This window comes from Homalodisca vitripennis, chromosome 7 (genome assembly GCF_021130785.1).
Source record: "Homalodisca vitripennis isolate AUS2020 chromosome 7, UT_GWSS_2.1, whole genome shotgun sequence".
Classification (NCBI taxonomy): domain Eukaryota; kingdom Metazoa; phylum Arthropoda; class Insecta; order Hemiptera; family Cicadellidae; genus Homalodisca; species Homalodisca vitripennis.
In genome coordinates, this window is record NC_060213.1 from 23,676,872 (window position 1) to 23,701,686 (window position 24,815).

At 36.2% G+C, this 24,815-nt stretch overlaps 1 non-coding gene across 1 annotated transcript; it reads right to left on the bottom strand.

Annotated features, from left to right (window-relative positions):
• Window positions 1-22,720: 22,720 nt before the first annotated feature.
• Window positions 22,721-22,792, bottom strand: Trnae-cuc. Its single transcript has one exon. It is a non-coding gene; the product is annotated as a tRNA-Glu (tRNA).
• Between the last annotated feature and the right edge of the window lie 2,023 nt (window positions 22,793-24,815).

Below are 24,815 nucleotides of genomic sequence, written 5' to 3' on the forward strand. Positions count from 1 at the left end.
CATTCGTCACGTTAATGTATTAGAATGTATATAGTAACGAATGAACCTGACGCTTGCATGCGATCTTGTAGTTTTTGACGCAATAAAACCTATTAAATATGAAATACGAGTTTTGCCATTTCGATGGTACACTCTGTGCGGTACAGCGGTGTCGCGTGGCGCTGGTGGGTGGGCCGGAGCAGGATGATGGCTCGACTACCATTGTGCCATTGTGCGCCGGTTGTACACAATGATTGAGCCATTGTGAGCCCCAATATTGTGGCCACACAACTGCTCACTACTTATTCGATTGACGGACCACCGGCGGCAGTCAACCAGTTGCCTCTATTGGGCAATTAATTAGTCTGATGAGGTGAGGACGTCAGCGGCGGTGGGTTTGGGGGAGTTTACAAATACCAAAACTACGACAATACTTCAAGAAACTGTATTAATAAAGTTAGGCACCGGCTCTAACTGAATTCGGCAAATATTTAGTGTTGTAACTGTTGAAACTGGCGCACAGCAAATGTTTGAATTGATAATATAATAAAGACCATGTTAATAGAGCATGTTTGATCAACGTTACAGATTTTAAAAGGTCTTTATTCGATTTCAGAACTAAAATATTTCAGAGCATGTGGACGTTGGTTGTTCTCTCTTTTGGCTTGTCTTACCTACAGGTTTATCCTGTCGAAATAAAATCCGTTTCATTTCCACAGCTATGCTTCATTTTTCAGGAAGAAAATATTTGAAAATAAATTAATATGTACCATTTGTTTAAACAAACAAGACGTACCTACTTCAAGTATGCTAAAAAGTTTTAAGAAAATATATTAATAGTGGATGGGTTAAACCAGACAGTTTAAAACCTAAAGTAACACTGAGGTTAAAACTGGAGGTCTAGTCAACAAGAAAATAAAGGTAAATTAGAGTTGTTAGTTGATGTTTTGCATTCCTATAATAAACTCAACTGTGGAAAATAGTTTTATTTTTCAATACTGCTTGCATTTTTAGGCTCGATGCACACTTGCGTATTTGCAAGTAGCGTGCAGTAGAGTATTGGAAGTTAATCTTAAATTTAAATATAAAAATTTTCTCCACATCTGTACGTTTATATTAGTTAAAATTTCAAAATAATAAACAGTCGCAAAATAAAAAACCATAAATTTTATGAATGTAAATTTTATTAAATGAATGAAAAAATAAACCAATAAAGTTTAAATTTGTTTTTATTTGTTTGTTGCATAATTATGGTAATTTTATTTATTTTTGATCACTCGTTGAGTATTTAAGTTTAATGAAACTGAAGCACTAACAATTATAATGTGAGTATTTTATGTTGTATTTATATTTTTACAGTAGAATTAGAACATCAACAAAGCTAAATAGCTGACGGGAAATGTTTCGGAAGAAATTAGAAGTAAGCAAACGAAGTAGAACGAGTTCTTAAAAAAGAAATCACTTAAAATTAAAATTAGCTCCACCCTCTGACGAATTTAATTCCTTAGTTTTTAGTCCGGAAACGATTCCGGAAGAGGCCGTATTCTTAGAACACTTGTTTTACTTTTTTTCAACTTTTTGTTTAACTTGTTAAAATGAATAAATGAATAAATGAATAAATGAATTTATTTCCCATAAGTACAAGACAGTAATACAGTATTGGAAAAAAGCGAGAAATTAATCCGGCCACTTTATCCAGTAGCGTGACCAGTTGCAACTATATAATTTGTAAGATTAGGTATCTCTGGAAATATTATGTGTGAAAACGGTGAATTTGGAGAGAAATTAGTTTTATTTTTAATAAACTAAAAAAGGCGTATCCATGAACCCGACAGACCGTAAAGCCAGTCTTACCAACAAATCTAGCGGAGTAGCCTAATTGCTTCACCTGTGTCACTATATTAGTAAAAATATTTAGTACAAATATTGCATCTGATTAGTTTCAACAAAAGTGCTTTGTATATTGCTAATAGATGTGAACTATATATAAACTCAGTAACACTTTTAACATTTGTGGTGAATTGTATAATTTTAAATCAAATTTTACTCAAAAACTAGTTAAGACAGTATGAATATTAGTAAACAAAGGTGGTAAACGTTATCTTTATTCAATGTGTAGGAGTTACTACTGTACATTCCTCCACCCTTGACCATAAGTGCTTATAGTCTAGTATCAGTGTGAAGTGGCATTGTAACCACAATGTTGTCTCACTTGTGTTATATAAATATAATAAACAATGGAGATCTCTAGCACAACTATTCAGTGTGTAGGAGTTACTACTGTACATCCCTCCACCCTTGACCATAAGTTCTTATAGTCTAGTGTCAGTGTGAAGTGGCATTATAACTACAATGTTGTCTCACTTGTGTTATTTAAACATGATAAACAATGGAGATCTCTAGCACAACTATTCAGTGTGTAGGAGTTACTACTGTACATCCCTCCACCCTTGACCATAAGTGCTTATAGTCTAGTGTCAGTGTGAAGTGGCATTGTAACCACAATGTTGTCTCACTTGTGTTGTATAAACATGATAAACAATGGAGATCTCTAGCACAACTATTCAGTGTGTAGGAGTTACTACTGTACATCCCTCCACCCTTGACCATAAGTGCTTATAGTCTTAGTGTCAGTGTGAAGTGGCAATGTAACCACAATGTTGTCTCACTTGTGTTGTATAAAACATGATAAACAATGGAGATCTCTAGCACAACTATTCAGTGTGTAGGAGTTACTACTGTACATCCCTCCACCCTTGACCATAAGTTCTTATAGTCTAGTGTCAGTGTGAAGTGGCATTGTAACCACAATGTTGTCTCACTTGTGTTATATAAACATAATAAACAATGGAGATCTCTAGCACAACTATTCAGCGTGTAGGAGTTACTACTGTACATCCCTCCACCCTTGACCATAAGTGCTTATAATCTAGTGTCAGTGTGAAGTGGCATTGTAACCACAATGTTATCTCACTTCTGTTATATAAACATGATAAACAATGGAGATCTCTAGCACAACTATTCAGTGTGTAGGAGTTACTACTGTACATCCCTCCACCCTTGACCATAAGTGCTTATAGTCTAGTGTCAGTGTGAAGTGGCATTGTAACCACAATGTTGTCTCACTTGTGTTATATAAACATGATAAACAATGGAGATCTCTAGCACAACTATTCAGTGTGTAGGAGTTACTACTGTACATCCCTCCACCCTTGACCATAAGTGCTTATAGTCTAGTGTCAGTGTGTGAAGTGGCATTGTAACCACAATGTTGTCTCACTTGTGTTGTATAAACATGATAAACAATGGAGATCTCTAGCACAACTATTCAGTGTGTAGGAGTTACTACTGTACATCCCTCCACCCTTGACCATAAGTGCTTATAGTCTAGTGTCAGTGTGAAGTGGCATTGTAACCACAATGTTATCTCACTTCTGTTATATAAACATGATAAACAATGGAGATCTCTAGCACAACTATTAAGTGTGTAGGAGTTACTACTGTACATCCCTCCACCCTTGACCATAAGTGCTTATAGTCTAGTGTCAGTGTGAAGTGGCATTGTAACCACAATGTTATCTCACTTCTGTTATATAAACATGATAAACAATGGAGATCTCTAGCACAACTATTAAGTGTGTAGGAGTTACTACTGTACATCCCTCCACCCTTGACCATAAGTGCTTATAGTCTAGTGTCAGTGTGAAGTGGCATTGTAACCACAATGTTGTCTCACTTGTGTTATATAAACATGATAAACAATGGAGATCTCTAGCACAACTATTCAGTGTGTAGGAGTTACTACTGTACATCCCTCCACCCTTGACCATAAGTGCTTATAGTCTAGTGTCAGTGTGAAGTGGCATTATAACCACAATGTTGTCTCACTTGTGTTATTATAAATATAATAAACAATGGAGATCTCTAGCACAACTATTCAGTGTGTAGGAGTTACTACTGTACATCCCTCCACCCTTGACCATAAGTGCTTATAGTCTAGTGTCAGTGTGAAGTGGCATTGTAACCACAATGTTGTCTCACTTGTGTTATTTAAACATGATAAACAATGGAGATCTCTAGCACAACTATTCAGCGTGTAGGAGTTACTACTGTACATCCCTCCACCCTTGACCATAAGTGCTTATAGTCTAGTGTCAGTGTGAAGTGGCATTGTAACCACAATGTTGTCTCACTTGTGTTATATAAACATAATAAACAATGGAGATCTCTAGCACAACTATTCAGCGTGTAGGAGTTACTACTGTACATCCCTCCACCCTTGACCATAAGTGCTTATAGTCTAGTGTCAGTGTGAAGTGGCATTGTAACCACAATGTTGTCTCACTTCTGTTATATAAACATGATAAACAATGGAGATCTCTAGCACAACTATTCAGTGTGTAGGAGTTACTACTGTACATCCCTCCACCCTTGACCATAAGTGCTTATAGTCTAGTGTCAGTGTGAAGTGGCATTGTAACCACAATGTTGTCTCACTTGTGTTATATAAACATGATAAACAATGGAGATCTCTAGCACAACTATTCAGTGTGTAGGAGTTACTACTGTACATCCCTCCACCCTTGACCATAAGTGCTTATAGTCTAGTGTCAGTGTGAAGTGGCATTGTAACCACAATGTTGTCTCACTTGTGTTATTTAAACATGATAAACAATGGAGATCTCTAGCACAACTATTCAGTGTGTAGGGAGTTACTACTGTACATCCCTCCACCCTTGACCATAAGTGCTTATAGTCTAGTGTCAGTGTGAAGTGGCATTGTAACCACAATGTTGTCTCACTTGTGTTATATAAACATGATAAACAATGGAGATCTCTAGCACAACTATTCAGTGTGTAGGAGTTACTACTGTACATCCCTCCACCCTTGACCATAAGTGCTTATAGTCTAGTGTCAGTGTGAAGTGGCATTGTAACCACAATGTTGTCTCACTTGTGTTATTTAAACATGATAAACAATGGAGATCTCTAGCACAACTATTCAGTGTGTAGGAGTTACTACTGTACATCCCTCCACCCTTGACCATAAGTGCTTATAGTCTAGTGTCAGTGTGAAGTGGCATTGTAACCACAATGTTGTCTCACTTGTGTTATTTAAACATGATAAACAATGGAGATCTCTAGCACAACTATTCAGCGTGTAGGAGTTACTACTGTACATCCCTCCACCCTTGACCATAAGTGCTTATAGTCTAGTGTCAGTGTGAAGTGGCATTGTAACCACAATGTTGTCTCACTTGTGTTTATTTAAACATGATAAACAATGGAGATCTCTAGCACAACTATTCAGTGTGTAGGAGTTACTACTGTACATCCCTCCACCCTTGACCATAAGTGCTTATAGTCTAGTGTCAGTGTGAAGTGGCATTGTAACCACAATGTTGTCTCACTTGTGTTATTTAAACATGATAAACAATGGAGATCTCTAGCACAACTATTCAGTGTGTAGGAGTTACTACTGTACATCCCTCCACCCTTGACCATAAGTGCTTATAGTCTAGTGTCAGTGTGAAGTGGCATTGTAACCACAATGTTGTCTCACTTGTGTTATTTAAACATGATAAACAATGGAGATCTCTAGCACAACTATTCAGCGTGTAGGAGTTACTACTGTACATCCCTCCACCCTTGACCATAAGTGCTTATAGTCTAGTGTCAGTGTGAAGTGGCATTGTAACCACAATGTTGTCTCACTTGTGTTATTTAAACATGATAAACAATGGAGATCTCTAGCACAACTATTCAGCGTGTAGGAGTTACTACTGTACATCCCTCCACCCTTGACCATAAGTGCTTATAGTCTAGTGTCAGTGTGAAGTGGCATTGTAACCACAATGTTGTCTCACTTGTGTTATTTAAAACATGATAAACAATGGAGATCTCTAGCACAACTATTCAGCGTGTAGGAGTTACTACTGTACATCCCTCCACCCTTGACCATAAGTGCTTATAGTCTAGTGTCAGTGTGAAGTGGCATTGTAACCACAATGTTGTCTCACTTGTGTTATTTAAACATGATAAACAATGGAGATCTCTAGCACAACTATTCAGCGTGTAGGAGTTACTACTGTACATCCCTCCACCCTTGACCATAAGTGCTTATAGTCTAGTGTCAGTGTGAAGTGGCATTGTAACCACAATGTTGTCTCACTTGTGTTATTTAAACATGATAAACAATGGAGATCTCTAGCACAACTATTCAGTGTGTAGGAGTTACTACTGTACATCCCTCCACCCTTGACCATAAGTGCTTATAGTCTAGTGTCAGTGTGAAGTGGCATTGTAACCACAATGTTGTCTCACTTGTGTTATTTAAACATGATAAACAATGGAGATCTCTAGCACAACTATTCAGCGTGTAGGAGTTACTACTGTACATCCCTCCACCCTTGACCATAAGTTCTTCTAGTCTCGTGTCAGTGTGAAGTGGCATTGTAACCACAATGTTGTCTCACTTGTGTTATATAAACATAATAAACAATGGAGATCTCTAGCACAACTATTCAGTGTGTAGGAGTTACTACTGTACATCCCTCCACCCTTGACCATAAGTGCTTATAGTCTAGTGTCAGTGTGAAGTGGCATTGTAACCACAATGTTGTCTCACTTGTGTTATTTAAACATGATAAACAATGGAGATCTCTAGCACAACTATTCAGCGTGTAGGAGTTACTACTGTACATCCCTCCACCCTTGACCATAAGTGCTTATAGTCTAGTGTCAGTGTGAAGTGGCAATGTAACCACAATGTTGTCTCACTTGTGTTATTTAAACATGATAAACAATGGAGATCTCTAGCACAACTATTCAGTGTGTAGGAGTTACTACTGTACATCCCTCCACCCTTGACCATAAGTGCTTATAGTCTAGTGTCAGTGTGAAGTGGCATTGTAACCACAATGTTGTCTCACTTGTGTTATATAAACATGATAAACAATGGAGATCTCTAGCACAACTATTCAGTGTGTAGGAGTTACTACTGTACATCCCTCCACCCTTGACCATAAGTGCTTATAGTCTAGTGTCAGTGTGAAGTGGCATTGTAACCACAATGTTGTCTCACTTGTGTTATTTAAACATGATAAACAATGGAGATCTCTAGCACAACTATTCAGTGTGTAGGAGTTACTACTGTACATCCCTCCACCCTTGACCATAAGTGCTTATAGTCTAGTGTCAGTGTGAAGTGGCATTGTAACCACAATGTTGTCTCACTTGTGTTATTTAAACATGATAAACAATGGAGATCTCTAGCACAACTATTCAGTGTGTAGGAGTTACTACTGTACATCCCTCCACCCTTGACCATAAGTGCTTATAGTCTAGTGTCAGTGTGAAGTGGCATTGTAACCACAATGTTGTCTCACTTGTGTTATTTAAACATGATAAACAATGGAGATCTCTAGCACAACTATTCAGTGTGTAGGAGTTACTACTGTACATCCCTCCACCCTTGACCATAAGTGCTTATAGTCTAGTGTCAGTGTGAAGTGGCATTGTAACCACAATGTTGTCTCACTTGTGTTATTTAAACATGATAAACAATGGAGATCTCTAGCACAACTATTCAGCGTGTAGGAGTTACTACTGTACATCCCTCCACCCTTGACCATAAGTGCTTATAGTCTAGTGTCAGTGTGAAGTGGCATTGTAACCACAATGTTGTCTCACTTGTGTTATTTAAACATGATAAACAATGGAGATCTCTAGCACAACTATTCAGTGTGTAGGAGTTACTACTGTACATCCCTCCACCCTTGACCATAAGTGCTTATAGTCTAGTGTCAGTGTGAAGTGGCATTGTAACCACAATGTTGTCTCACTTGTGTTATTTAAACATGATAAACAATGGAGATCTCTAGCACAACTATTCAGTGTGTAGGAGTTACTACTGTACATCCCTCCACCCTTGACCATAAGTGCTTATAGTCTAGTGTCAGTGTGAAGTGGCATTGTAACCACAATGTTGTCTCACTTGTGTTATTTAAACATGATAAACAATGGAGATCTCTAGCACAACTATTCAGTGTGTAGGAGTTACTACTGTACATCCCTCCACCCTTGACCATAAGTGCTTATAGTCTAGTGTCAGTGTGAAGTGGCATTGTAACCACAATGTTGTCTCACTTGTGTTATTTAAACATGATAAACAATGGAGATCTCTAGCACAACTATTCAGTGTGTAGGAGTTACTACTGTACATCCCTCCACCCTTGACCATAAGTGCTTATAGTCTAGTGTCAGTGTGAAGTGGCATTGTAACCACAATGTTGTCTCACTTGTGTTATTTAAACATGATAAACAATGGAGATCTCTAGCACAACTATTCAGTGTGTAGGAGTTACTACTGTACATCCCTCCACCCTTGACCATAAGTGCTTATAGTCTAGTGTCAGTGTGAAGTGGCATTGTAACCACAATGTTGTCTCACTTGTGTTATATTAAACATGATAAACAATGGAGATCTCTAGCACAACTATTCAGTGTGTAGGAGTTACTACTGTACATCCCTCCACCCTTGACCATAAGTGCTTATAGTCTAGTGTCAGTGTGAAGTGGCATTGTAACCACAATGTTGTCTCACTTGTGTTATATAAACATAATAAACAATGGAGATCTCTAGCACAACTATTCAGTGTGTAGGAGTTACTACTGTACATCCCTCCACCCTTGACCATAAGTGCTTATAGTCTAGTGTCAGTGTGAAGTGGCATTGTAACCACAATGTTGTCTCACTTGTGTTATTTAAACATGATAAACAATGGAGATCTCTAGCACAACTATTCAGCGTGTAGGAGTTACTACTGTACATCCCTCCACCCTTGACCATAAGTTCTTCTAGTCTCGGGTCAGTGTGAAGTGGCATTGTAACCACAATGTTGTCTCACTTGTGTTATATAAACATAATAAACAATGGAGATCTCTAGCACAACTATTCAGTGTGTAGGAGTTACTACTGTACATCCCTCCACCCTTGACCATAAGTGCTTATAGTCTAGTGTCAGTGTGAAGTGGCATTGTAACCACAATGTTGTCTCACTTGTGTTATTTAAACATGATAAACAATGGAGATCTCTAGCACAACTATTCAGCGTGTAGGAGTTACTACTGTACATCCCTCCACCCTTGACCATAAGTGCTTATAGTCTAGTGTCAGTGTGAAGTGGCCAATGTAACCACAATGTTGTCTCACTTGTGTTATATAAAACATGATAAACAATGGAGATCTCTAGCACAACTATTCAGCGTGTAGGAGTTACTACTGTACATCCCTCCACCCTTGACCATAAGTGCTTATAGTCTAGTGTAGTGTGAAGTGGCATTGTAACCACAATGTTGTCTCACTTGTGTTATTTAAACATGATAAACAATGGAGATCTCTAGCACAACTATTCAGCGTGTAGGAGTTACTACTGTACATCCCTCCACCCTTGACCATAAGTGCTTATAGTCTAGTGTCAGTGTGAAGTGGCATTGTAACCACAATGTTGTCTCACTTGTGTTATTTAAACATGATAAACAATGGAGATCTCTAGCACAACTATTCAGCGTGTAGGAGTTACTACTGTACATCCCTCCACCCTTGACCATAAGTGCTTATAGTCTAGTGTCAGTGTGAAGTGGCATTGTAACCACAATGTTGTCTCACTTGTGTTATTTAAACATGATAAACAATGGAGATCTCTAGCACAACTATTCAGCGTGTAGGAGTTACTACTGTACATCCCTCCACCCTTGACCATAAGTGCTTATAGTCTAGTGTCAGTGTGAAGTGGCATTGTAACCACAATGTTGTCTCACTTGTGTTATTTAAACATGATAAACAATGGAGATCTCTAGCACAACTATTCAGTGTGTAGGAGTTACTACTGTACATCCCTCCACCTTGACCATAAGTTCTTCTAGTCTCGTGTCAGTATGAAGTGGCAATGTAACCACAATGTTGTCTCACTTGTGTTATTTAAACATGATAAACAATGGAGATCTCTAGCACAACTATTCAGTGTGTAGGAGTTACTACTGTACATCCCTCCACCCTTGACCATAAGTGCTTATAGTCTAGTGTCAGTGTGAAGTGGCATTGTAACCACAATGTTGTCTCACTTGTGTTATTTAAACATGATAAACAATGGAGATCTCTAGCACAACTATTCAGCGTGTAGGAGTTACTACTGTACATCCCTCCACCCTTGACCATAAGTGCTTATAGTCTAGTGTCAGTGTGAAGTGGCATTGTAACCACAATGTTGTCTCACTTGTGTTATATAAACATGATAAACAATGGAGATCTCTAGCACAACTATTCAGTGTGTAGGAGTTACTACTGTACATCCCTCCACCCTTGACCATAAGTGCTTATAGTCTAGTATCAGTGTGAAGTGGCATTGTAACCACAATGTTGTCTCACTTGTGTTATATAAACATGATAAACAATGGAGATCTCTAGCACAACTATTCAGTGTGTAGGAGTTACTACTGTACATCCCTCCACCCTTGACCATAAGTGCTTATAGTCTAGTGTCAGTGTGAAGTGGCATTGTAACCACAATGTTATCTCACTTCTGTTATATAAACATGATAAACAATGGAGATCTCTAGCACAACTATTCAGTGTGTAGGAGTTACTACTGTACATCCCTCCACCCTTGACCATAAGTGCTTATAGTCTAGTATCAGTGTGAAGTGGCATTGTATCACTTGTGTTATATAAACATGATAAACAATGGAGTGTCAGTGTGTGTGAGATAAGTGGCATCTGTTCCATCTCACTTGTGTTATATAAACATGATATACAATGGAGATCTCTAGCACAACTATTCAGTGTGTAGGAGTTACTACTGTACATCCCTCCACCCTTGACCATAAGTGCTTATAGTCTAGTGTCAGTGTGAAGTGGCAATGTAACCACAATGTTGTCTCACTTGTGTTGTATAAACATGATAAACAATGGAGATCTCTAGCACAACTATTCAGCGTGTAGGAGTTACTACTGTACATCCCTCCACCCTTGACCATAAGTGCTTATAGTCTAGTGTCAGTGTGAAGTGGCAATGTAACCACAATGTTGTCTCACTTGTGTTATATAAACATGATAAACAATGGAGATCTCTAGCACAACTATTCAGATAAGAAAGCTCATCATTGCTCCCGAAAAGTAATAGCTTGGAAGATATTTCTGTAAATATGCTAGCTAGCTATTGCTTTTTGTATATATTTACGCGTCCTGACCAACATTATCCGTGTTCTACGAAAAATGTTTAGATTTCATACAATAGCTGAAGGTTTTTTTAACCTACTTTAAGAAGAATTATCGGAGCCACTAGGAGTCGCGAGAGATTTTAAAACGTGTTTGATTTATTTCAAACAAAATCTCCCAGTGTGTCTAAAGAAATATAAATTTTTACATATACAGTAGACATACTTCCTGGCCTTTAAAATCTGATCTCTTTGTATTTTTCAAGACATATGTTTTTATTTAAGTCTAAATTGTTTGTATTATTACTTTACTTTTATTTCAGTTATGTGGGTCTGACGATGTGTTCTTTGAGCACGAAAGGCCTCACAAAATAAAACTTTTTCATTTTATTGGAGTGTTTGATCATATATTAAGCATATAGGTTTATTTTCAACAAAATCTCCTAGTGTGTTTTTCCATTAGCATACTGATAGGTTATAGGTTTATTTTCAAACAAATCTCGTAGTGTGCCCTGCCATTAGCTTACTGATAGCTTGTAGGTTTATTTTCAACAAAATCTCCTAGTGTGTCCTGCCATTATCTTACTGATAGGTTATAGGTTTATTTTCAACAAAATCTCCTAGTGTGCTCTTCCATTAGCATACTGATAGGTTATAGGTTTATTTTCAAACAAATCTCGTAGTGTGCCCTGCCATTAGCTTACTGATAGGTTATAGGTTTATTTTCAACAAAATCTCCTAGTGTGTCCTGCCATTAGCTTACTGGTAGGTTATAGGTTTATTTTCAACAAAATCTCCTAGTGTGTTCTTCCATTAGCTTACTGGTAGGTTATATGTTTATTTTCAACAAAATCTCCTAGTGGGTCCTACCATTAGCTTACTGATAGGTTATATGTTTATTGTCAACAAAACCTCCTAGTGTGTTCTTTCATTAGCTTACTGATAGGTTATAGGTTTATTTTCAACAAAACCTCCTAGTGTGTTCTTCCATTAGCTTACTGATAGGTTATAGGTGTATTTTCAACAAAATCTCTTGGAGTGTCCTGCCATTAGCTTACTGATAGGTTGTAGGTTTATTTTCAACAAAACCTCCTAGTGTGTTCTTCCATTAGCTTACTGATAGGTTATATGTGTATTTTCAACAAAACCTCCTAGTGTGTTCTTCCATTAGCTTACTGATAGGTTATAGGTTTATTTTCAACAAAACCTCCTAGTGTGTTCTTCCATTAGCTTACTGATAGGTTATAGGTTTATTTTTAACAAAACCTCCTGGTGTGTCCTGCCATTAGCTTACTGATAGGTTATATGTTTATTTTCAACAAAACCTCCTAGTGTGTTCTTCCATTAGCTTACTGATGGTTATAGGTTTATTTTTAACAAAATCTCCTACAGTGTCCTGCCATTAGCTTACTGATAGGTTATAGGTTTATTTTCAACAAAATGTTCTAGTGGGTCCTGTCATTAGCTTACTGATAGGTTGTAGGTTTATTTTCAACAAAATCTCCTTGAGCGTCCTGCCAATAGGTTACTGATAGGTTAGAGGTTTATTTTCACAATTTTATCACTTAAAAATTGGCGTAATACTGAACCAAACTATTTCTTAGTGTGTAAAATAACGTTCGAGCAATATTATGTAAATGAAAAGCGATTCATTTTGGTATCGATCTTATCATGAAGACCTGAAACTATTTACTAAACAGTGTGTGTGTGTGTTCTAGCACTTAACTAGAATTTCTGCATAACTTCCCCGAAATGACCCCTATAACCCAACACCACACCTTCCCCCAATATATGTATATATATATATATATATATATATATATATATTATATATATTTATATATATATTATATATATATATATATATATAATAAATTTAAACGGAAAAGTTGTATAAAATACGTCATTTTCAGGAGATGTTAAAATGTTAACATACTAACAAAAAATAATATATAAGAGAAACATTATATGTTAATAAAACTAAATTTTGTTTTGAATTAGGTACAAAGAGTAAATAATTTTGCATAATACAAGGATTATTAATTTATAAAATCAATTTATAGTTAATTGTTTACTTTAATAAAAAAAACTAATTAAAATTGATTGTATCGGTTAATGTTATATCTACAACTATCCATACCTTAAATTTAGACCATCCGGACTTTAAGTTTGTAGGACCCTATGATGACCTATTTCTAAATAATTAATTTTTAATTTATGTGGATTCTGAATTTTGTTATGCTCCATTGCATGGGACCATCACCATGTGGAAGTGCATTGGTAAGTATCACCACAACTTGTACTGTATGCTTGAATGATAACTTACAAGTTATGTAAGACATATATTTTATATAGAATCGTACAGATATTAACAGGAGAGCGGACCATCACCATGTGGAAGTGCATTGGTAAGTATCACCACAACTTGTACTGTATGCTTGAATGATAACTTACAAGTTATGTAAGACATATATTTTATATAGAATCGTATAGATATTAAAAGGAGAGCGGACCATCACCATGTGGAAGTGCATTGGTAAGTATCACCACAACTTGTACTGTATGCTTGAATGATAACTTACAAGTTATGTAAGACATATATTTTATATACAATCGTACAGATATTAACAGGAGAGTGGACCATCACCATGTGGAAGTGCATTGGTAAGTATCACCACAACTTGTACTGTATGCTTGAATGATAACTTACAAGTTATGTAAGACATATATTTTATATAGAATCGTACAGATATTAACAGGAGAGCGGACCATCACCATGTGGAAGTGCATTGGTAAGTATCACCACAACTTGTACTGTATGCTTGAATGATAACTTACAAGTTATGTAAGACATATATTTTATATAGAATCGTACAGATATTAACAGGAGAGTGGACCATCACCATGTGGAAGTGCATTGGTAAGTATCACCACAACTTGTACTGTATGCTTGAATGATAACTTACAAGTTATGTAAGACATATATTTTATATAGAATCGTACAGATATTAACAGGAGAGCGGACCATCACCATGTGGAAGTGCACTGGTAAGTATCACCACAACTTGTACTGTATGCTTGAATGATAACTTACAAGTTATGTAAGACATATATTTTATATAGAATCGTACAGATATTAACAGGAGAGCGGACCATCACCATGTGGAAGTGCACTGGTAAGTATCACCACAACTTGTACTGTATGCTTGAATGATAACTTACAAGTTATGTAAGACATATATTTTATATAGAATCGTACAGATATTAAAAGGAGAGCGGACCATCACCATGTGGAAGTGCATTGGTAAGTATCACCACAACTTGTACTGTATGCTTGAATGATAACTTACAAGTTATGTAAGACATATATTTTATATAGAATCGTACAGATATTAACAGGAGAGCGGACCATCACCATGTGGAAGTGCACTGGTAAGTATCACCACAACTTGTACTGTATGCTTGAATGATAACTTACAAGTTATGTAAGACATATATTTTATATAGAATCGTACAGATATTAACAGGAGAGTGGACCATCACCATGTGGAAGTGCATTGGTAAGTATCACCACAACTTGTACTGTATGCTTGAGTGATAACTTACAAGTTATGTAAGACATATATTTTTACTCTTTAGTGCAATCCCAAAAGACATTTTCCACTACATTTCTCAAATTATTAGTTAAGATCCATATACAAATTTAAACAATCAAATAGATTATTTGTATACAGAGCCAGAGTGATCCGAATGTATGACAATTAAAACACGGTTTATAAAATACAAATATAATATCTTTTATAATTCAAAACCTAAAAAACGAGCATACTCGTAGAGCCAACACGCTAAAATTGTGGTTTATTATTTTTTTTAATTAGTCCTCGCTAATTTAATTTTATAATTTTTTTGAAATTTGTTAGCAAAAGAACTTTTTGTTATCTAAATAACTGAATCTTATTAAGAGTAAATAAATAGAAGGCGTCAATAAATTGACCAGAGAGTTCGAACTATCCCTTCATTTTATAAACCGCAATTTCTCCACTGTCTACATAACTTTTTGTATCTAGTTTTCTGAAGGCGCTTCTGGTTATGTTAGTGTTGGTCGTTTATAAACACCGCATCGATATTGCATTCATTATACAGTAATTGTATCCATACCACTCACTTGCCTCAGAATCATTCATTGCCTTGGTTGGAGCTAATCTCAAAATCTGGCGTAAGTTGTGACATGTTACCCGCGGACTCGTAAGTAGATTCCACACATTATAACAAGGATATCACGACAATTTGTAAGCATTCTTAAAATTGATATTACATTCATTACACATTAATTGTATTCATACCACTCACTTTCCTCAGAATCATTCATTCATTGCCTTGGTTGGAGCTAATCTCAAAATCTGGCGTAAGTTGTGACATGTTACCCGCGGACTCGTAAGTAGATTCCACACATTATAACAAGGATATCACGACAATTTGTAAGCATTATTAACATCGATATTGCATTCATTATACAGTAATTGTATCCATACCACTCACTTTCCTCAGAATCATTCATTCATTGCCTTGGTTGGAGCTAATCTCATAATCTGGCGTAAGTTGTGACATGTTACCCGCGGACTCGTAAGTAGATTCCACACATTATAACAAGGATATCACGACAATTTGTAAGCATTCTTAAAATTGATATTACATTCATTACACATTAATTGTATTCATACCACTCACTTTCCTCAGAATCATTCAATTATTGCCTTGGTTGGAGCTAATCTCAAAATCTGGCGTAAGTTGTGACATGTTACCCACGGACTCGTAAGTAGATTCCACACATTATAACAAGGATATCCCGACAATTTGTAAGCATTCTTAACATTGATATTACATTCATTACACATTAATTGTATTCATATTACTCACTTTCCTCAGAATCATTCATTTATTGCCTTGGTTGGAGCTAATCTCAAAATCTGGCGTAAGTTGTGACATGTTACCCGCGGACTCGTAAGTAGATTCCACACATTATAACAAGGATATCCCGACAATTTGTAAGCATTATTAACATCGATATTGCATTCATTATACAGTAATTGTATCCATACCACTCACTTGCCTCAGAATCATTCATTGCCTTGGTTGGAGCTAATCTCAAAATCTGGCGTAAGTTGTGACATGTTACCCGCGGACTCGTAAGTAGATTCCACACATTATAACAAGGATATCACGACAATTTGTAAGCATTCTTAAAATTGATATTACATTCATTACACATTAATTGTATTCATACCACTCACTTTCCTCAGAATCATTCATTCATTGCCTTGGTTGGAGCTAATCTCAAAATCTGGCGTAAGTTGTGACATGTTACCCGCGGACTCGTAAGTAGATTCCACACATTATAACAAGGATATCACGACAATTTGTAAGCATTATTAACATCGATATTGCATTCATTATACAGTAATTGTATCCATACCACTCACTTTCCTCAGAATCATTCATTCATTGCCTTGGTTGGAGCTAATCTCAAAATCTGGCGTAAGTTGTGACATGTTACCCGCGGACTCGTAAGTAGATTCCACACATTATAACAAGGATATCACGACAATTTGTAAGCATTCTTAAAATTGATATTACATTCATTACACATTAATTGTATTCATACCACTCACTTTCCTCAGAATCATTCATTTATTGCCTTGGTTGGAGCTAATCTCAAAATCTGGCGTAAGTTGTGACATGTTACCCGCGGACTCGTAAGTAGATTCCACACATTATAACAAGGATATCACGACAATTTGTAAGCATTCTTAACATTGATATTACATTCATTACACATTAATTGTATTCATACCACTCACTTTCCTCAGAATCATTCATTTATTGCCTTGGTTGGAGCTAATCTCAAAATCTGGCGTAAGTTGTGACATGTTACCCGCGGACTCGTAAGTAGATTCCACACATTATAACAAGGATATCACTACAATTTGTAAGCATTCGTAACATCGATATTACATTCATTACACATTAATTGTATTCATACCACTCACTTTCCTCAGAATCATTCATTTATTGCCTTGGTTGGAGCTAATCTCAAAATCTGGCGTAAGTTGTGACATGTTACCCGCGGACTCGTAAGTAGATTCCACACATTATAACAAGGATATCACGACAATTTGTAAGCATTCTTAACATTGATATTACATTCATTACACATTAATTGTATTCATACCACTCACTTTCCTTAGAATCATTCATTTATTGCCTTGGTTGGAGCTAATCTCAAAATCTGGCGTAAGTTGTGACATGTTACCCGCGGACTCGTAAGTAGATTCCACACATTATAACAAGGATATCACGACAATTTGTAAGCATTCTTAACATCGATATTACATTCATTACACATTAATTGTATTCATACCACTCACTTTCCTCAGAATCATTCATTCATTGCCTTGGTTGGAGCTAATCTCAAAATCTGGCGTAAGTTGTGACATGTTACCCGCGGACTCGTAAGTAGATTCCACACATTATAACAAGGATATCACGACAATTTGTAAGCATTCTTAAAATTGATATTACATTCATTACACATTAATTGTATTCATACCACTCACTTTCCTCAGAATCATTCATTTATTGCCTTGGTTGGAGCTAATCTCAAAATCTGGCGTAAGTTGTGACATGTTACCCGCGGACTCGTAAGTAGATTCCACACATTATAACAAGGATATCACGACAATTTGTAAGCATTCTTAACATTGATATTACATTCATTACACATTAATTGTATTCATACCACTCACTTTCCTCAGAATCATTCATTTATTGCCTTGGTTGGAGCTAATCTCAAAATCTGGCGTAAGTTGTGACATGTTACCCGCGGACTCGTAAGTAGATTCCACACATTATAACAAGGATATCACGACAATTTGTAAGCATTCTTAACATTGATATTACATTCATTACACATTAATTGTATTCATACCACTCACTTTCCTTAGAATCATTCATTTATTGCCTTGGTTGGAGCTAATCTCAAAATCTGGCGTAAGTTGTGACATGTTACCCGCGGACTCGTAAGTAGATTCCACACATTATAACAAGGATATCACGACAATTTGTAAGCATTATTAACATCGATATTGCATTCATTATACAGTAATTGTATCCATACCACTCACTTTCCTCAGAATCATTCATTTATTGCCTTGGTTGGAGCTAATCTCAAAATCTGGCGTAAGTTGTGACATGTTACCCGCGGACTCGTAAGTAGATTCCACACATTATAACAAGGATATCACGACAATTTGTAAGCATTCTTAAAATTGATATTACATTCATTACACATTAATTGTATTCATACCACTCACTTTCCTCAGAATCATTCATTCATTGCCTTGGTTGGAGCTAATCTCAAAATCTGGCGTAAGTTGTGACATGTTACCCGCGGACTCGTAAGTAGATTCCACACATTATAACAAGGATATCGCTACAATTTGTAAGCATTCGTAACATCGATATTACATTCATTACACATTAATTGTATTCATACCACTCACTTTCCTCAGAATCATTCATTTATTGCCTTGGTTGGAGCTAATCTCAAAATCTGGCGTAAGTTGTGACATGTTACCCGCGGACTCGTAAGTAGATTCCACACATTATAACAAGGATATCACGACAATTTGTAAGCATTCTTAAAATTGATATTACATTCATTACACATTAATTGTATTCATACCACTCACTTTCCTCAGAATCATTCATTCATTGCCTTGGTTGGAGCTAATCTCAAAATCTGGCGTAAGTTGTGACATGTTACCCGCGGACTCGTAAGTAGATTCCACACATTATAACAAGGATATCACGACAATTTGTAAGCATTCTTAACATTGATATTACATTCATTACACATTAATTGTAATCATACCACTCACTTTCCTTAGAATCATTCATTTATTGCCTTGGTTGGAGCTAATCTCAAAATCTGGCGTAAGTTGTGACATGTTACCCGCGGACTCGTAAGTAGATTCCACACATTATAACAAGGATATCACGACAATTTGTAAGCATTCTTAACATTGATATTACATTCATTACACATTAATTGTATTCATACCACTCACTTTCCTCAGAATCATTCATTCATTGCCTTTGTTGGAGCTAATCTCAAAATCTTGCGTAAGTTGTGACATGTTACCCGCGGACTCGTAAGTAGATTCCACACATTATAACAAGGATATCACGACAATTTGTAAGCATTCTTAACATTGATATTACATTCATTACACATTAATTGTATTCATACCACTCACTTTCCTTAGAATCATTCATTTATTGCCTTGGTTGGAGCTAATCTCAAAATCTGGCGAAAGTTGTGACATGTTACCCGCGGACTCGTAAGTAGATTCCACACATTATAACAAGGATATCCCGACAATTTGTAAGCATTTTTAACATCGATATTGGAAGGTATACTTCCGAGTCATAGAGGGAATAATTTTACAGGCTGGTGAGTGCGCGTGAAGGAGCTATAAATGAAATATATTAAAATTTAGGAATCCCATTTCTATTCTAATTGATACATTTGTGATGTATATAATGAGGTAGTGTCTCAGATCGATAGCCTGCGGGAAGCAGGAGAATGATACATGACCGAGTCAGAGACAGATGTTAGGGGAGGGGAGGTTTTGGCGGGAACATCGCTACGTGTTGAATAGTAATCACCTAATTAGGCGGAAAGTACTTCACTTGTAATTGGATAATTAATAACTAAAGACATAGACTTTTTTTGTCCTTCTAGTCACTAGAATCTTCCGCACTCCATACTGAACGTTGATGATTGGCATACTCCAATATAATAATTACTGATTCATGCCTAAGTGCTTCGTGAAAGTATCTTGAAATAAAAGAAGTGTTGTGAAAATTTGCCGAAACACTGGCCTTCTGTGTTTAAAATGCCTTGGTGGGGTGTTGGAAATATTGTAACAACTAGTGTTATGGAAAAATAACTAATATTATGGATATTGTAACTGATTGAAACTTAAAGAAAAAGAATCTATATATATATATATATATATATATATATATATATATATATATATATATATATATATAATGAAGAGCAAGTACATTTCGTTTAGTAAGAACTGTTGATCTTGTTATCTCTACCGGTTCCATATCGTAGAGAATCCTCCCAGTGACTAAACTGTAAGATATGTTTTTATAGCAGATGTCGGACAGTCTACGCTACTATGTTTATCGCTCCCATACTTTCGTTTCATTTAAGAGACGTATGTAAAAATGTTTCCTTTTTTATATGATGAAATATGGTTTTAATACATGTAAAAGAATAATGCATGGTCAGCATGGTCATAGAGAAAGAAGAAGCCTGTTTGAATAAAAACAAAAGTAATTGCTATGACCAGGATTATTCAGTTAGTTACATTTGTATGGAAATGTGCCATATATACGTCTGTCAGCGGCATATTGAAACAGTCCAGAGGTCTTCAAACTAAGGCCCGGAGAGGGTTTCAATCTCACTCTCTGACTCAAAGCATTGAAAAGTGAGAGAACACTAGAGTCCAGAGGTCTTCAAACTAAGGCCCGGAGAGGGTTTCAATCTCACTCTCTGACTCAAAGCATTGAAAAGTGAGAGAACACTAGAGTCCAGAGGTCTTCAAACTAAGGCCCGGAGAGGGGTTCAATCTCACTCTCTGACTCAAAGCATTGAAAAGTGAGAGAACACTAGAGTCCAGAGGTCTTCAAACTAAGGCCCGGAGAGGGTTTCAATCTCACTCTCTGACTCAAAGCATTGGCAAGTGAGAGAACACTAGAGTCCAGAGGTCTTCAAACTAAGGCCCGGAGAGGGTTTCAATCTCACTCTCTGACTCAAAGCATTGAAAAGTGAGAGAACACTAGAGTCCAGAGGTCTTCAAACTAAGGCCCGGAGAGGGTTTCAATCTCACTCTCTGACTCAAAGCATTGGCAAGTGAGAGAACACTAGAGTCCAGAGGTCTTCAAACTAAGGCCCGGAGAGGGTTTCAATCTCACTCTCTGACTCAAAGCATTGGCAAGTGAGAGATTAATAGAGTACAGAGGTCTACAAACTAAGCTCCGGAGAGGATTTTAATCTCACTCTCTGACTCAAAGCATTGGCAAGTGAGAGAACACTAGAGTCCAGAGGTCTGTTTCAACCATTCCATGGCCAGTCAGCATACATTAATTTACGTCTTAGCGAAGCGACGGTGGATTTTAGTCCTGTCAAAACGGTAGCAAATATTACACAAAACAGTATGACAATTGGCAACTTCTACTTTTAAAATGCAAATACATTTGAAGTACATTATGTTTAGCGTTTGAAGATCTTATATATATTATGGCATTTATTAAACTCACTATTTTACTCTTTTAATTACTATAATGGGATGAACTTTTAGATAAACTGAAGCCAGATCATTGTTTTCATACTGAGCCCAGTTATCTCTCCGGCTCATGTTGTGTATTTATATAGTACATGTAAGTGTTGTTCGTTGTGGCTGCAGAAGGCACTGACTGTACTGTTTCAGAGCTCTCTGCACATCCTTTTCCGAGTGGCTAGGAACTTTTGAAATTCTTGTACGTTAGTGGAAGTACTTATAGTAAATGTTGCCTTTTCAAGTAATTTGTATTTCCTTTTAAAATTTTCCACTAACATGCTGGCGTATGTTCTACATTTCGCACTGATGAGGTCCAGGAGAGAAACTCTTACCTCTTGCTGCTTCCTCATCATGGGTGGTCGCAGACATCAGTTTCCAGGATTTTCGTACTCTGCTGGAAAACTGGCCTCCATGATGAGCTGAATACCAATAGTGACATCTGTGATAACCTGCGATTTGTTTAATTTATTTATTTGTTATTGTTGCCAGTTATTATAGTTTATATTTTGTTATTTAGTTTTTAAGTTTAGTTTAAGTGCTATTAAGTCTTATTTCTTGGTATTCATTAGGAGCCCGCCCTTAGCCGAAGGATACCGGGTGGAATTGGCAGTTATTGTTATTATGGTTGTTCCTAATTTTTTTTATTTATCCAGGTGCACCTGAAACATATGACAGAAATATTATGTTAACTGTAGTAATCAGTTTTTTGTCAGGCCAATATTGTTATTTCTACAGAAAGGTTCGTATCTTAGTTAAATATGTTTTTTCCAAACTAGTAGTAAATTATTCTGAGCATACTAACTGTGTTTTTTTCCTTCTAGGTTGAGTTGTGATCCGCCATCCCGTTCGTCACCGTGGGTGCTCGCTTCCTAATTGTCCACTTTGGGGGTGCGAACGGGGATGTGCGGTTTCAATACCTGATCATGTCTATAAAGTATACCAGTATATTGCGATTTTCTATAAAAATAACATTAAAATATTTGCATATAGTTGGTGGTAAACTACTCTATAAACTACTTCAATGCAAAAATTCACAAGTTGAAGGAATCTTATTACTCTTGACAAAATCATTGTTGCTTACATTTCAGTCTGGACCAAAAAGTACTTTCCGGTACCGGGAATCGAACCCGAGCCTCCTGGGTGAGAGCCAGGTATCCTAGCTACTAGACCATACCGGACTTGTAGATGGTGAGGAAGCTAGCTAGTGTTATATTGAGATTTGCATATCTCAGTAACTAGATAATATAATTACTTGACTTGTGGCTTATTTATATCTTCGTACCAAGTAATGAGCTGTATCTAGTAATTGCACACTGGAATAATTGTAAGTTACAAGAGGAACACGTACCACTGCTGCCACGTATAGTGAAGTATACAGTGAAATTGACTAACAACATCTGCAGCCACTAGTTCCGAAACGGGAGACAGTTTGTTTTCATAAAACTGATCAAATTTCGTGAAATGTATAGAGGAATTTCCTCTAAGAAATAAATTAATCATAAGCCACTCTAAGTTTGGTTTGTACCGTTATTTAGTTGTATTTTAAATAATATATATTTTCGCTATCCTGTTGCTCGTTACTGTTCAATATAAGAAGTTACATCCGATGTTTTGGGAACTGAATTCTTGGCAGATTAATAGCCTAATTGGCACGCGTATTAATTTTTCTCTCGAGAACTTTGTAGCTGACCATCTTCCTGCCAAAAAACACCTCGCGCGCCATGTCCGTAACTAAAATTTATATTTTTGTGTTACAAATTAGCCCTTTCATGCGAGACATCCAATTTTCAATGCAATATAAAGTAAAATTGTAAACAGTTAAGTAACTTACTTTGATTGATGTTTGATTTGGCAGATTAATTTCAATTCAATTCAATTCAAAACCTTATTTATTTCCAAATAAAGAAATTACAGTTCCATAATAGAGTAATATATACTATAGTAATTTTCAAGTATGATTAAAACATTAACATTACTTAAAATATAGGAAAAAAGTACCCACATAGGCAAGCCTGTGCGTGGGCACGAGTCGTTGAAAAGACAGGTCGACCCACATTGCCGATAAGTTTTAATCATATATAACTCAGATATGTAGCACACTTAACACACTCACGTACATACATAAATAAATAAACCTAGCTCCCATTACAATAGAGCTAAAAAAAGAGTAAGTAAGGTAACGGGGCATAGGCTAGTAACAGACATGAGCTTGAAGTAAAAGAAAAAGAAAATCCTATCTGTAATTGGATGCAATAACGTTCTCCGTTGCCTCCCCTCCCAAATCCGTAAGCCAATTAACCAGTAGCTTCTTAAATATTCCAATTTTTATATTATAAAAATCAGTTAATGGTCTCGGTAAATTTCTAATCAAAATTTGCATTATATAATGAGAATTAGTTAATGTAAAGCTTTTAGTTAATCTATCTGTTAGAATATTTACTGAAACCGAAATCCTAGTTCCGTACCTATGGTTAGTTCGTCTAAAAATTGTGTTATTGTTTTTATACATATACAAAACCAATGTTTTTACATATAGCTGCCTGACCCCCAAAACTCCCATATCATTAAAAAGTGCAGATGATGCATAACGGTTACCTTTACACAGGGCAGTCTTAAGAATGGCTCTTTGGACAACATTTATAGGTTCTAATACTGATTTATAGGCACCACCCCAAGCTATAATACCAACCAATAACATTGATTGACAATAAGCAAAATAAGCAAGTTTCAATTCATTAAAATTTAAAATTTCACGTAGCTGCCTAAATACAAAAATAAATTTTCTTAATTTGTTTTTCATGTAATCTATGTGCTCTGCCCAACGCATCCGTTTGTCAAACATAATTCCTAGATATTTATATGAATCGACACTGCTTATAGTGTCACAACCGCATGTTTCACTCGTGAAATTGCCACAGGAATGAAGTTTTAGACTATTTTCATTAAAATCATGATTAGTTCGTAATGAAATTGGCAAGAATTTCGTTTTGGAAACATTTAAAGATAATAAGTTTTGATCAAACCATTTTTTTACTATGGATAAGCCACGTAATGTCTTAGTTTTGACTTCTCCCCAATTCTTTCCTTCATATAGTATTGCGGAATCATCTGCAAAGAGAAACAACTCACCCTCCACATACAGATTGGCAAGATTGTTAATATAGATTAGGAAAAGAATGGGACCAAGTGTACTTCCCTGGA